Here is a 16,568-nt window from a genome sequence, read left to right on the forward strand (position 1 = left end):
GGGGGGGGATTTAACAAAAATATTTTACGTAATTAATGGATGGCCCTCAAAAGAAAAAACGAACTTACTTCGAGCGCGGACCACGGATCGGTTTCCAGCCAATCCTGTCGTCGGAGAAATCAAATAGCTGTGCTGAGTCCTCCCGCCTCTTGCGGTTCAGTGTAAGCACTGTCGTCGCAGCAGGTGGACGGAGAGCATTTTAATCGGTATTTTTTTTTATCTCTCTCTCTGTACCCCTGAACAAAAATTTAAAAAAATCGTTTAACGCGAATTAACAGACGTCTGGTATTTAATGTGATTCAAACGTGAGTGAAAAAATCCCGCCAAAGTTATCCATCTTCGCAGATCGATGCCTACCTTCTGCCCCTTCCGGTGATTTTCAAAAGTGCTCTCGATTTTGTTTCGTGAAAGTGTGTTCCATAATTCAAAATTTCGGATTTTCAAATTTGGAGGATCAATCTATGTGGCGCCATCCTTTTGGATTTTTTAAGTCGTAAGTTATTGTCATTTCTTTTAGGTTTTGTTTGTAGTCGTTTTTTAAGGTTTTAAGTTTAAAATTATGTAAATTGGTACGTTTTTTTATTTGTAATATCTACATTTTTGTAGAATTAAAATGGAAAATTCTTTCATTTATAAGATTAGCAATTGAAGATTTGGATGATTTTGAAGATCAACAATAAAAATTTTTTAATTTGAGATCTTTTAAATTAAAGAAATTTCAAATATAAATGATCAAAATCACAGAATTTGTAATTTTGAAACTTCAAACTTTTATAATTTGTAATTGTGAATTTTTTATGTGAGAACTCTTTAATTAGAAAGATTTACAATTTAAAGTTGAAAAAATTGATAAATTCACAATAAAAAATTCTCGAATTTGGAAAGTACAGAATTGAAAATTATTCAAATTTTATTATTTATATTTCAAAGGTACTTCATTTGGAACTTTTTGTGGGAATAGTTCAATTGTGATGATTGGCCATTGAAATTTCTTCAATTTGAATGATTTGCAATTTAAAACTGTACAATTCTAGAGATTTTCAATCGAAGTTAATTAATTTTGAATGTTCATAATTTTTAAAATAATGGTATTTAGAACGTTTAAGAAAATTTTTAGTTCAATTTTGAAAGTTTGACGATTCAAAGTTCAAAAATTGTTTATAGTTACAATTCAAAATTCTTGAATTTTGAAAATATAGAATTAAAAATTATTCGAATTTCATCATATAATTTTGAAGATTTGAAACGGAAAATTCTTACATTTCTGATTTGTATAATTTAATTTTTTGAAAACATAAAAATTCTTCAGTTTGGGTGATTTTGAAGCTCGAATGTCAGGTATTTTCAAATCTAAATCTTCAAAATTTAAGAAATTTCAAATGTCAACCATCAAAATCACTGAATTTTTAATTTTTAAACGTTGAAATTGCATAATTTTTTATTGCAAAATTTTTAACATAAACACTTTTTAATTTTTAAGATTTACATTTCAAAGTTCTTTCATTTTGAATAGTTACAATAAAAGATTCTGTAATTTTAACGATTTTCAATTTAAAATATTTTAATTTTTAAGATTTATAACAAATGAAAACTGCTTAAAATTAAAAATGTATAAATTGAAATTCTTGAATTTGCATGATATTTTAGACTAAATGTAATATTTTAAATTCTTTATCTTCCAAATTGTATAGATCTTAAGTGTAAATCATACAAATTAAAGAATTTTTGATTTTGAAACTTACAAATTTCAATATTATTCAACTGGAAATTTAAAAAATTAAAAAAACTTCAATTTGAAAAATTTACAATTCAGAGTTCAAAAAATTTGAAGATTTCTAATAGAAATTTTTTTGTATATTAAAAATATAGAATTGAAAATTATTCAGTGTCAAACCTTTTTATTTGAAACTTTCATATATTAAACATATTTTCTAGAATGATTCAATTTATAGGATTTGCAATTCGAAATTATTCCATTTTTAACGATTTGCAATTTAAAATTCTTCAATTTTTAAGTTTTACAGTCAAAGATTCATGAATTTGGAGTATGTTTATAATTTAAAATTATTTTATTTAGAACGTTTTTTATTTTTATTTGTAGTTCAATTTTGAAGATTTGCATTAGAAAATTCTTCATTTTTAAAATTGTTCATATTTTTTGTTTCGTTTGAAAAGTTTAAATTTTGGAGTTGAAAATTTTAAACTCTTCAAATTTAAAAGTATAAATAATTATAAAAATTATAAAAATTACAGAATTATCCATTGTAAAAGTTTAAACTTTCATCACTTTCATTCGCAAATTTTTAAAATTAGGACCTTTTTAATTTTAAACATTAATCATTTAAAGTAAAAAACTTTATATATCAAAAATTAAAAACTCTTGAATTTTTAATGTATAGAATTGGAAATAAATTAAATGTAAAGATTTATATTTTAAATGCACGTAATTTCAAATTGTTTTTAAGAATATTTTATATAGAATATATGGAATTTAAAAAATTAATCAATTTTTAATGCTTGTATTTTAAAATGCTGCTATTTAAAAAGTTTTTTTTTGGCATTTGTGATTCAGCTTTGACAATATTTCATCTTTAAAAATAAATAATTGAAAAATCTTCAATCTTGAAGATGTAAAAAAAATTCTTAAGTGTGGATGATCTTGAATATAGAAATTTAAAATTTCTCAATTCAAAATCTTTCAAATTGAAGAAGTTTCAAATGTAAATTATCAAAATTACAGAATAAAAAATTTTAAAACTTCTATCATTTTTAATTTAAAAAATGAAAAAATCTTTAATTTCAAAAACTTATGATTCAAACAACAATTTTGAAAACTTTTGAACTTTGATTGTATGTATGGAATTAAAAGTTCTCCACTTTTAACAATTTTGAATTTTAAATTCTTTACTTTTTATTATTTACAAGTAAAAATTAATTACTTTGAAGTATTGAGTGTTTAAAATTATGTGATTTTTTTTATCGTACAAATGGAATATTCTTCATAATTTTTTTTTAAATTTCAAATTTAATAATGCTTTAATTTTCAAAGATATTAGTTTAAAGCTTTTCAATATCAAAAAATTAAAATGGAAAATTGTTCAATTTTTTAAAATTTTCCAATGTTTATAACGTGTTTGATTACAAAAAATAGTTTGATTTCGTGTAGAAATCAAAGAAACAAAAAAGAATTTATCTTTCTTTTTATCATAAAGAAAGAAATGAAGATAAATGTTCGGGTAATTGAAATTCCCTATTTTGTTGAAAATTAATTCTATTGGTTGAAGATTAAAATTTGTTTACATAAATATTTTTTTTTGTCAGTTTAAGATAAATTCTTCCGATTAAACAATATTGAATTTTCTTCATTACGATGTGTAAAAACTGTATGGAAGGCCATAAAAACGAAGGTAGTCCTTCTTGCAGAATCTGGTACAATCTATGTTTCACTTCTGCTAACCATATCTTGGCATGCAGCTCACATTTCCTTCTGGAATGCTGCTCAGAATTTTTATGAATTTCGTTAGGAATAAAATGTTAAAAATCAGCCTCTTTAATTAAAAATTTCTACAAGGGGCCGCCCATAAACTTTAACAATTTAGGGGGGGGGGGGCGACGGAAGTAAATTTACGAATTTAATACGTTTTGTAATCATAAATTAAAACAAATTTTTCTGCGGATAGATCACATTTATATTTCAGACACTCTTTTCTTTATTTGTCTCGTTTCCAATTTCTTAAGGGAATGTGATACTTAGAAAATTGTCGATTTTACCAGTTTTAGGTTCCGACGGCTTTTTTTCTTTAATAATCAATATTTTGTTTAAAAAATTTCGGACATGATAGCGACCATGCTAACGGACGTCCCCACACACTTTTTTTTGGTTTAAATCAAAAAAGTTTTAATTTAGCAAAATCTGATTAATTTGCATAGCGCTTAGGAATTAGTATCGATTTTAGCAGTTTTAGGTTCCGACGGCTTTTTTTCTAGAATAATCAATATTTTGTCTTTAAAATTTTGGAAATGATAGCGAACATGTTAACGGACGTCCCCGCACACTTTATTTGTGTTTTTTTTTTATTTTTAATATTGCTAACAACGTGTGTACATTTGGAGGTTATGTATGTTACAATTCTCCGGTGCGTTACTTCCAAACTACACAATATTTTTGGCCGAAAACTTTGGACTTGCAAATAAATATAGTAACTAATCTCCCGGAACTAACCTTGTTTGCAGGAAATCAAAAAAGTTTATTTCATAAATAATTTCCAGATTATCGGAAAGGCAGAGATGAAAGACGACGTAACCTCAAAATAATGCATAAAATTTTTATTTAGCACAATACATTTTTTTGTTATTATCCCTCAAAAAAGAGTTTGGGGGCGTCCGTTATGATATTTTATAGCATCTCCGAATTCAGTTTTTGAAAATTTTCATTTTTGTGGAAAAAAGCCGGGGAAACTGTAAGTGTCACATCACCTTAAATAAACGGTTTCTTTTGCAAATTTTAAAGAAAGTTCTCTTTTTTCTTCTTTGGCTCGCAATTGTTTCGCTTGAACATAAACTGAATTTATGGAACCCAATAAGGAAATCCATCTATTTTTGGATAAAAATTCCAATTGTTTGGTTAAAAATTCTACTATTTGGTTTAAAATTTAATTATTTTCATACAAATGCAACTATGTTGTTACAGAGGTATTCTTTCTGTCAAAATTTCTACTACAATCGAACTTCGATAACTCAAACCACTAAAGGAAGCAAAAAAAATTTCGAGACTTTAAAACTAAAGGTCAAAGCATCGACAACAGTAATTTGGTGATTGTGAATTCTCTTTTGTTAAAGCTCTTTCGGCTTTAACGAACACATTCTCGTCACGTAGCTCGTGCTTCGCACTCGAGTTCACCCCTAACATTTTATATCATTCCGAAAAATGTATATCATTATAATTAATAACATGCATTGATATTAAAACTGTCGTAGTCTCATTGTCTTTAAAAAAAAGCGCATGTATGATATATAATTTACAGTTAGCACATACGGTGTAGGGCCTCAAAGATTTAAAGAAATTTGAAAATATTTTTTGCAATACATTTTGAATTCACCCTGAATTATTATTAATTTATACTTAATTCTTTTGAATTCACTCCATTCTATTAATTCGATAGATTTTTTTTACAGTTTTTTTTATTCATTTTTTCATGTTTTGAATTTTAAAATATAATTGAGAAAGAAGCCTTTTTGGATGCTGAGGAAAAAATTGGTAAATTTTTGTATGCTAAAAGATTAAAATACAGCCTGTCATATGAAAATATTTTATGAAGGAAATTTTATAGCTAAACGTTTTGGAATATACGCCTTAATAAACATTTTAATTTGTCTTGTGTCGTTTTTGAAAACATTCCTTTCCGTTATTTTTAATTTTATTTTTCACAACCAAAACGAAAACAATGCGTTTTATCAAAAAATTGTTCGAAAACAATTTTTGGACTTTTTTAGGTTGAACAACTTTTGTGAATTCATTCTGTTGTGTAATTTTAACACAAATTATTTTTTAAATTTTAATGTTATTTTTCACGATTAAAATGGAAACTATCATATTAAAAAAAAAACATTAATAACCACTTTTTTGCTCTACTTTCGGTGCAAAAATGTTATATATTTATTTTTTCTTAGCTTTTGTCGTGTGTCGAAAAATTTAAATTTCCTATTTTTAATGTTTTTTTTTTATAAATAAAACAAAAACTGCGTGACCTTTAAAAAACTAATTCATAACAAATTTGTAGAAATTTTTTAGCTGCACATTGTTTCACTTATCATTTTTTCTCTATCTTGCATAGTTTGACCGCAAAATGCAATATTTGATTTTTTATTACTTTTTGTGCGGTCAAAATTTGAATTTTCAATTTTTTGAAAAAATTCAAAAACTTGTTATGATAATCTTGTAGGGCTACCGAAAATTAAACTTTTTCTTCTCTTATCTTTTTTCATATCGTGCGTTATTTGGCTTAAAATGTTCATCTTACTGTGTTTTTTGGAATTTTTAAAATGCCATAACTCTGGTAGTTTTTAGTTTTATGAAAAAAGTCATTAAGATACATTGTTTAACTTTTTGAACCATACACGAAATGAGTATACCAAGGACAATCTAATAGATTAATTTTTTTTAAACTATCGTGCTCACAGACAGACAGAATGTAAAAAGACAAATTTTGAGAAAAAATTTGAATGTTTATCCAAAAATTATTTTAGTTCGACTTTTCAACATTAAAGTATGAGTTTTTAACAATAAGTAAATTTTCTACGTAGATACTTTGATTTTCAATACAAAAAGGCGAATTTTCAATGAAAAAGTTGAATTTTTAACCAAAAAGTATGACTTTTGAAAAAAATTTTGAAGTTTTAACCAAAAACAGTTGGGTTTTTTGCAAGAAGGCTCAAATTTTTACTACAATGAAATGACAGTTCTACCCTTCGAAATGGGCAGAAGTTTTTTCTCTTCGCTCCCTGTCACTTCTTTCTGAAACTTTACGTACCTTTTTCGTATTTTCTGCTTTTAAGTACAAAGTGCGAATTAATTCAGCATTTATTAAGACCAAAGAAGAGCTAAAAATCTCTCTTAATACCAGTTCAGTAGAATGTAAAACACTTAGGAGCGAATGTTCAGAAAATGATTGAACATATTAAAGATTTAGAGACACTCTGATGAAAAGATCTCGGAAGAAATATAAATCTAGAAATCCAGACGTTATCTTTTGGTAGAAAAAAACAAAACATTCAAGGAAAAATTAATTTTCGTGAGAAAAGGAGAGTATTTTTAGAAATACCCGCTATGTCAAGCCAGGTGTTACATTTATGATACGAGTAATTTATAGGAATCTGTATTATCATCACTGGTCGATGGTAACTACCTCTGATGATAATACAGATTCCTTTAAAACCTTTTGGCCCTGAAAAGCGGGTCTGACGTATTTTTCTATAGCTTTGTTCGCGCCTCGAATTCTGATCGACTAATTTTTACTTTCGTCCCGAAAATTTTACTTTTGCCCCGTTAATTTTATTCTCGCACCGCTAATTTTACTTTTTCCCAAAGCAATTTTCTTTAAAATGAATACATGTTGGTTGAAAATTCTGTTGTTTTGTTGATAATTTAACTATTACAAAGAAAGTGAACTTTTTATTTAAATGCATAACTTTGGTGTTTAAAAGATAACTGAAATCCTTTCTGGATGAAAATTCCACTTTGTATATATTTTTTAAATTAAAAATTCATCTGTTTTAAGATAAATTAAATCTTTCTTGGAAAAAAATGCATCTGTTTGGTTGAAACATAAACTATTTTGGTAAAAAGTGATACTTCTTGGTTGAAAATTCTGCTGTTTGTTTTAAAATTTAACTATTTTGTAGAAAATTTACTCTCAGCTTAAATTTAATATTTTGGTGTTGAAAAGAGAACTGAAATCTTTTTTGGGTGAAAGTTTTATTTTAAAAAAATGGTCGCTTTTTATTAAAAATTCATCGGTTTTAGTACAAATTTAATCTTACTTGGATAAAATGAAACTTTTTGGTAGAAAATTAAACTATTTTGTTAAAAATTTATAATTTTTGTTTAAAATTCGTTTTTTTCGTCGAAACTTATTTTTGGTTACAAAATTCATGTTTTCATTTTGAAAAGTCAACTGGAATTTATTTGGATGAATATTCAAATTTTTTTAATTTGGAACAGAATTTAACAATTTTGTTAAAAAGTCATCCGTTTTGGTTAAAAATTCGTATTTTTTTATTAAAAATATAAATTTTGTCGCAGAAACTTATTTCTTCTTTAAAAATTCAAATTTTTATCGTAAAAAGGCAACAGAAAATTTATCTCTTTCATTTAAAAATTCATCTGTCTTAGTAGATATTTTTTATGAAAATGCCACTTTTTGGTTAAAAATGATTTTTCATTACTTCATTATTCAACTATTTTGTTTTAAAGTTTTTGTTGAATCCGTTTGTTAAGAAATAAGTCTTTTTTGAAGATTTATATTTTTAGTTGGAAGTTTAACTTTGGTTAAAAGTTTAACTATTATGTGGAAAATTAATGTTTTTCAATTGAAAATTCAACCACTTGGTTCAAAGTTAAACTATATTGTTAAAAATGTATTTTTTTTATTGAAGGCTTATGTCTTTTGTTGAAAATTTACCTGTTTGGTGAAAAAGCCTATTTTGTTTAAAATTAATTTTGTTAATTGAAAAGTTAACTTTTCCATTTTTAGAGATTGATCTTTTTCAGTTGAAAATTATCCTTTTTTTCGTAAAAAAATTTTCTTGGTTTGAAATTTCATTTTTCTTGGGTAAAAATAAATCAATTTCGTGAAAACAACTTTTTCGCTGAAAAGTCACATTTTTCGTATGAAAATTCAATTTTTCTGGAGAAAATTCGTCTTTCGGCTTGAAGGTTCAACAATTTAGATAAACTCTTATTTCATTCTTGACTTAAAAATATTTATTTGTTGAAAATTCGTCTTTTTGGGTTTAAAATTCTTTTTTTTTGTATAAATTTCATTTTTTTATTTGATTTTTTAGTTAGTTTGTTAAAAATTCAAGTATTTCGTTAAAAAGTTATATTTTACATTAGAAAATACATTTTTGTCTTTTTTCTACTATCAATAATTAGCGAAAAATTTCTGGAAAGTAAAAATTACATACAATAAAGGGCGGGGGGTGTAAAATATTTTGTCCCAATTGTCACAGGGGGTTGGAGGGACCTTAGAGGGGGCCTATAATCCGTTCCGTAATTAAAGTGCGACTCCTTACGTCTTCTCTTCAAATTACGTATCCTCAACGTAATTTTGAATGTCAAATCGTCTACATTGGGGCTACAAGAGAATCCTCAAAACAAAGAACAAAGGTGGCTCTACTCAATATCAAGACCCCAAAGAAAATAAAATTTTTGTTAAACTCGAAGGTAATAATTTTAATATAGTTATTGGATCAATATTCTCTAGTCAGAATTCTAATTTTGAAAATTTTCTTTACAATATATTAACGCAGAAAAACACTGAGGATGCCATTTTTTGCAGATAATTTTTTCGAGGGATAAAGTTTTATTGAGACAATTTCGCGAATTTTAACATACATGTGTTGCCATTGAAAAACAAAAGAAACTTTAGCCGATATTCTGGTACAATTTATGATGTGAAGTTAATTTTTGTCTCAGGTAATTTTTAACTCGGAATATAGGTAAATTTTATCCTTATTTTTTTCTGTGAAATTAATCAAATTGGGGAGAAAATTGTAACAATTTAAATTTGTGTGTTGTAAGAACAGTTCTCATCCCTAATCTTGACAAAAAGGAAATTTTTTTTTGGATACTTGAAACAAATAATAAAATTTAAAACTAAAAAGAAAATCTTCAGAAGGAGGCAGTTTCAAAAAAATTAATATTCATTTTCAATCAAATTTTAGTTCAATTTTCTACCAAAATATTCGAAATCTTTACACGAAAAATGAATTTTTGACAATTTGGTTATATTTTGAACCAAAGAGATAAATTTTAAAATAAAATTATGAATCTTAAACCAAACAACTGAATTTTCAGCAAACCAATTCAACTGTCGACCAATCAGTTAAATTAGAAAAAAATTAACAACAGATTTAAATTTTCAACAAAAGTTTATTTTCTACCAAATAGTTCTTGATTTTCTACCAAAATATTTGATTTTTTACAAAAAAAAAAGACAAAGAAATTTAAAACAAGATAGTTACATTTTCAACAAAATAAATTAATTTTGCACTATAATTATGAACCTGCGACAAATGAAAAGTAAATTTTGGATCAAATGGTTCAATTTATTTATATAATTTAAAATAGTTTAATTTTTCCTAATATCTGAGTTTTCAAGCAAGTAGTTAAGCTTTTAACTAAAATAATGAATTGCCAACGAAAACTGTAATAGTTGATATTATTTCAACCAAAAAATATTTTAATTTTAAATCAATCACAGTTGCATTGAAACAAAGAAGACGAATTTTGTCAAAAAATAGCAAAATCCTAAAGCAAGTCATAGTATTTTTTTTACCAAAAAAGTTGCATTAAAGAAAATAGGATTTTTTTATTAAAAGAGATCAATATTAAGTCAAAATAAATCGATTTTTTAACACAGAGAAAAAACAAGTTCATATGAATTGTTTAATTGTTGAGCCAAAAAGACAAATGTTCTATAAGAAAGTCGTATTTTCAAACCGAAAATATGAATTTTCAACAAAAACTTATTTTTCAAGCAAATAGTTTTATTTTCTACTATTTTCAAATTAAAAGAACGAATTTGTAACAAAATAGATAACAAGAGTTAGCATCAATTTCATAAATGGACTTTTAATAGGATTTTTTATTTGGATTTTAATCTAATTTAAGTTTCTTAAATTTTAAAACAGATAAATTTTTAAAAAAGGAGGTAAATTTTTAAAAAGATAGCTGAACCCCCTCTTTAGAAATTGTTGTACAAAACGAGATGAATTTTCCAGCCAAAATCAACATTAAAAAAAGTTGAATTTACAACAAAAATGTCAGTTATTTTCTTACCAACTAGTTGAATTTTCTACAAAAAAAAAGTTTAATTCACAGTTGAATTCAACTAAAAAAATACCGATTTTCAACGGAACAGCTGAATCCTTAACCAAACCAAGATAATTTTCTACCAAAATTGTTAAACTTTCAACATGCAAAAATTAGATTTTTTTTACCAAAAGAGATATATTTTGAAAAATGGAAAACGGAATTTTGAACCAAGAAAGAAAAACAATGCCCACTAAATTGTTGAATTTTCAATCTGAAAATACGAATTTTCTGCAAAACATTTGCAATTTCAAACCGAAAATATACATTTTTAACAACCGATACATTCTTTTGGATAAGCACACTTAAATTCTATAAAAATAATAATTTTCATTAAAATAGTTGAATTTTCTATATTAAAAATGAGATTTTTTTTCCCAACAGAGATTTTGAAATAAAAAACCAGATTTTGAAAATATTAATTTTTAACCAAAAAAATTATTTTTCAGCCAACCAAATAGTTGCATTTTTAACAAAATGCTTGAATTTTCCAAAAAAGTCTTTCATTTGAAATCAATTAAAATTGCATTGAACCAAAAAAGATAATAAGTATTTAAAGAAAACACAAAGTAACTGCAAAGTAACTAAAATTAAAGTTCCAAGTTGCTGAAAAAATCTTAACTAAATTACGTTACAATTTATTTTTTGAAGAAGTAACGAAGTTATGCTGAACGTTAAAAATATCGTAAGTTTTGAGTAACTTAGTTACTTGTAAAAAGTTACTACCGAATTCTGGAGATAATATACAGAGAACATAAAGTTACTTTAAAGTAACTAAAATTTAAGTTTTAATTATTTTCTGATAGATACTGCCGACTACTGGTCACATAATTTTAAAATTTAAGAAATTTAAATCAGATTAAAATCGAATTTAAAATCATATTCAACGTTTGACAGAAATCCTGAAAATAAAACCAAGAATCCAACAACCAAATTTGGATAACCACCATAATATGTTCCTATTGTAATTTGAAAGAGATGAAAATTTTTCTAAAAGAAAAATCATTTTCAAATCATTTTCTAGAGAAACGAGAAAAAAAATCCGCCTCGGCCCGGATTTGAACCGCGAACGCCACTATTCACGAGTGTGAGCAAAGAACGACTAAAAATGATTAAATTAAAGTTTTTAGTCGCTGCAAAAATCGTAACTAAGTTACAAGTTAATTTCTAAGAAATTAACTAAGTTACGCTTAGTCGTTAACCAACTCTAAAACTATCTATTAATTTTCAATTGAAATTTCATCTAGGTTCGCTGAAAGCAAGAATTGTTTTTCGCAACTCACAGATGCAATTTAAATGTACGAGTAATTGTTCAAAGCGATACTTCATTACGACACAGTGGGAGTCTTCTCATTATTCTCACAGTCATGAAATTACCTTCACTTTCTGGTACCCATCACTTATGTTTGAGTAAATAGAAATCACGAATACTCGGCTTTGTTGCTATCTGTAAAAAAAATTTCAGGTCACTTCGAGCCAACGGACCGAAAGAGATAATAATGCATGGAAGGTCGAACCGGTGCTTCCCTTATTTTATTAACTCAACTCCAGCTCTAATTTTCTAATTTACTACCGCTTAAAAATTTTACACGAACGATAATAAGTGATTTCGTTCTTACAAATCAGTCTTCCACACAACCGTAAAATTGCTTCCACGCCAAGGAAATAAATTGATTGAAAAAAAAACATGGAAATAAAATATTGAATTTCATATGAAATTTTCGACCAAAAAATTTCTACTCAAATAGATAAATTTTCAACTCAAAACAACGAATTTTTAATAACAATAAATTAATTTCTATTCAAGAATTGAATGAACAACCAAATAGTTGTGTTTTTAAACAAATTTTAATAATTTATAGCCAAGAAAGATGCTTTTTTGCTCACGGAAGATAAATAGTCCACCATAAAAGAGGAATTTTTTACAAAAAGAAGAATTGTCAACCAGTTGAATTAAAAAGAAAAAAGACAATTTATGAAAATCCTTAACCAAAGAGATGAATTACAAATAAAAATAAAATATCCATCAATTATTTGCCAGAAAGTTGATTTTTCAACTTATGAAGGATACATTTCAAATACTAAAAGAATTCGTTAAATTTTTAATTAAAGAAACTAATTTTTAACAAAAAAGTTTAATTCTCAACAACCAAATAGTTAAATTTTTATCCTAAAAAATTATCTTTAAACCAAAAACTTAATTTTTAATCAAATTGTTGAATTTTCAACACGCTGGATTTAACGAAAAAAGATATTTTTCACAAAATGCTCAACCAAATAAATTATTTTTGAAAAAGATACATCAATTTTTTGCCATAAAGTTTAATTTCAATTTATAAAGGATAAATTTCAAATCAAAACTGAAATTCCTAAATTTTCAGACAAAAAAATTAATTAAAAAAATTAATGAATTTTTGCACAAAAATGTTCGTCTTTCAGCAGAGTTCAATATGAAAAAATGAATTTTTAACAAGTAGTTTGAATTTCAACGAAATAGTTGGATTTTTGAATAGAACAATTAATTTTTAACAAAAATGTTAAAGTTTGAAGAAAAAATACGAATTATCTACAAAATAGTAACATTTTGACCTAAAAATATTAATTTCTGACTAAGATGGTAATTTTAAACAAATTTTTGAATTTTCAACCCGCAAAGGCACATTTTCCACAAAATATTGAAAAAAAGATTTTATTAAAAAAAATTGATTGATATAAAAAAGACGCATTTCCAAGGAACAGTTACATACTCAACTGAACGAATAAATTTACAATCAAACCATTTGAAACCAAGGAAATTATTTTTTTACTAAAAAAGGCAAATTTTCTTAAAAAAGGTTAAATTTTCAACCAAATAGTTTAATTTTTATCTAGAATTGAACAATCTTCAACAAACAATAAAATACTCACATTTTTTGTTAAACAAATTAGTTCTTATCCAAAAAATCGAATTCTCAACAAAAATCTACTTTAGAAATAAAATAATTGAACTTCAAAGCATAGCAGATGAGTTTTTTTTTACAAAATAGTTAATTATTCAACGAAATAGTTAAATTTTTAGCCAAACAACTCTATTTTAAACAAAAAAGGATTTATTCTTAACTTAAATTTTAAAGTGAAAAAATTAATTTGTAGCTATAAAAAAATAATTAATTAATTTTCAACCAACAAGTTGATTTTTTAAATTATAAAATATACCTTTTCAAAGAAAAATCGAATAATTAAATTTTCAGAAAAAAATTAATTTTTACGAAAAAAAACGAAAATTTTTTTTTGTAAAGATTCAGCGATCTTTACAGAAATAAATTTCTAACACATGAGTTCAACTTGGAACCAAGTAATTAAATTTACAACCAAAAAATATTAATTTTTATTTCAAATAATTAGATTTTAAACCAAAAAGTTATATTTTTTACGAAAAAAAATTTTTTTTAACCAAAATGACTACTTCTGAACAGAATGTATTAATTTCTTACTGAATAGTACAATTTCGAATTAAAACGCATTATTTTTCAACTACAAACAAAATTGTTAAATTTTCAGTTAAAACAATTTTTCATAAAAAGAAATATTTTTTCAAGAAAATAGTAAAATCGTCTACTGAGCCCGATACATTTTAATCAAATAGTTGCGGTTATACAAAAAAATGTAACCAAAAAAGATAAGTTTTCATTACAGAATGAGGAATTTGTAACTATAGTAAAAAATATCAATTTTTTACGAAACTAGAATAGTTCAATTTTCATTTCAAAAGTTAATTTTCGCGAAAAAACCAACACTTTTTAAGAAAATAATTGAATTTTTAACTTAAGGGATGACTGCAATCAAAAACATTTCTTAAGAAGTAGTTGAATTTTCAACCACAAAAAAGTTTATTTTCAACATACAATTTTTTTTATACTAAATTATTTATTTGTTTGTTAACATAAAGACGAATTTTTTATAAAACAGTCGAATCTTGAACTAGGTTTATGAATCTTGAAACAAGAAAAATTATATTTTTTTAAACTAGTTTAACTTTAAGCCAATTAGTTGATTTTTTAAACAAAAAAAAAACACCAGAAGAATTCGAAATTCTGGAATCACTCAAAAAAATATTTATTTAAAATTAAACAAACCGTATCTTCATGACAATTTTTTTTCACTTAACAAAAAATATAGTCGAAATGAAGAAAGTAATTTTAAATTGAAGAAACATTTTTAATGTAAGAAAAAATCGTTTAATTGAACCAAAGAAATTGGTTTAAAACGAGAGGAGTTTCTTTACGTCAAAGAATCCCAAATCAACTACATTATTTTTGTTTGTTTGTGATTTAGGCTTAGATAAAATCTTAAATTTTAATTTTAAACTAAAAGTATGCATTACTGAAAGCCTATTAAAATTTATATAAAAATTTAAACTATAAGAAATTAGAAAATGCGGAATCATTTTGGGGGTACTAGCAATTTCAAAAATTAAAAAAATAGTTTTGATATTATGGATATTTTTCCAACGAATAATAGAAAAAAGGTAAATATTAATATAATCATACCGATATTGAAGTCTTTGTAACTTTATTGGAATATTTAATTTTAATTGCTTAACTTTAATGGTATATGCTATAATTTTGGATACATTGATTTTTTATAGAATTCATTTGTAAAAAAATATTACGCAGCAGTATCAATTTAGCCCCCCCCCCTCCCCCCTCAGAATGCTGTTGCGTAATTTATGGAAGGCCTCTAATCTATCTTTCAGAGTAAATAATTTTTTAGAGTAAGAAATAGATATGTAGTTGACACAATATTTTCTTGATTTTATTTTCAATTAGGCAATAAATTCTTCCTTGGTTTCCCAAGATAGAACAAAATTTTTATTCAAAGCTAAGTCCTTGTTTATTAAGAATAAAGATACTTTAATTAATCAGTTATTTATTTAAAAGTAGCTAAGAGTTTTTAATAAATTAGTTCAATTTTGAACAAAATTGTTCATTGCTCAAGTCAAAAGACGATCTTTTTTACGAAAATAATTGATTTTTTAAACAAAAGTTCATTTTTAGCCGAGACAGAAGAATTGTTCACAAAATCCACACCAAAAAAGATCAATTTTCATAATAATGCATGAATTTTCCCCTGAATAGTAATAGGAATAGTTTAATTATCACATAAAAAAATTCACTTTTACAAAAAAAAAACGATTTTTTAACAAAATTTTAAATTTTCACCAATGAGTTGAATCTTTAAAAGAATTAATTTTTAACAAATTATGTCAACTTTCAACCAAGTTTTTGAGGTCTCTAACAAAATAAAATAATTTTGAACCTAACGGTTAAATTTTTACCAAAAAGGCTGATTTTCGAAGATCTACATCAATTTTCAACAAAACTATTGAATACTTAGGCAGAAAATACCAATTAATATCTACAAAGCAGTAGAATTGTCAAACCGAAAATATCAATTTTTAACAAAAAAGTTCATCATCTACCAAAGGTTTAAATTTTCATAAAAATAGAATAATTTTTAAGCAGGTAGTTGAACTTTTAACCTGAACTGATAATTGTTAACCGCATTGTTGAGTTTTCAAACCAAAAACTGTAATTTTCTACAAAACAATTTTTTCTTTTCGACCCAAAAGTATAAATTTTGAACTAAAATGACAATTTAAAAAAATGTCTTGTTTGAAAGTTCTTTAACTTAAAAAAAAAATTATAATAATATAAAAAAAAAATAGTTAAGATCTAAATAAAACATGTAATAGTTGATATTTGAACAAGATTTAAATAAATAAAAAAAGCAACAGTTGAATTCAGTAAAAAAAAAGTTCGAAGAACATAATTTAATTGGAGACGTTTAATATTGTTCAAAATTTTACATTTGAAAATTGCCAATTTTCAATCATGGATAATTAAAAAGTTATTCTTTGAAAAATTAGAAATGAAAAATTGGAATCTCTTAAATTACTTTTAATTTTTTTTTTTTTGAATTAATATTAATAATT

The 16,568-nt window shown here is 24.9% G+C and overlaps 1 protein-coding gene across 1 annotated transcript in view; it reads left to right on the plus strand.

The window, feature by feature from the left end:
* The first annotated feature begins 177 nt into the window (after window positions 1-177).
* Window positions 178-16,568, plus strand: part of LOC117167611 (sphingomyelin phosphodiesterase) — a 100,184-nt gene continuing 83,793 nt past the window's right edge. Inside the window, exon 1 of the mRNA XM_033352671.1 lies at window positions 178-493. The gene's annotated coding sequence lies outside the window, so the exon portion shown is untranslated. The remainder of the gene's footprint in view (window positions 494-16,568) is intronic.

This window comes from Belonocnema kinseyi, chromosome 2, assembly GCF_010883055.1.
Source record: "Belonocnema kinseyi isolate 2016_QV_RU_SX_M_011 chromosome 2, B_treatae_v1, whole genome shotgun sequence".
NCBI classification, from domain to species: Eukaryota; Metazoa; Arthropoda; class Insecta; order Hymenoptera; family Cynipidae; genus Belonocnema; species Belonocnema kinseyi.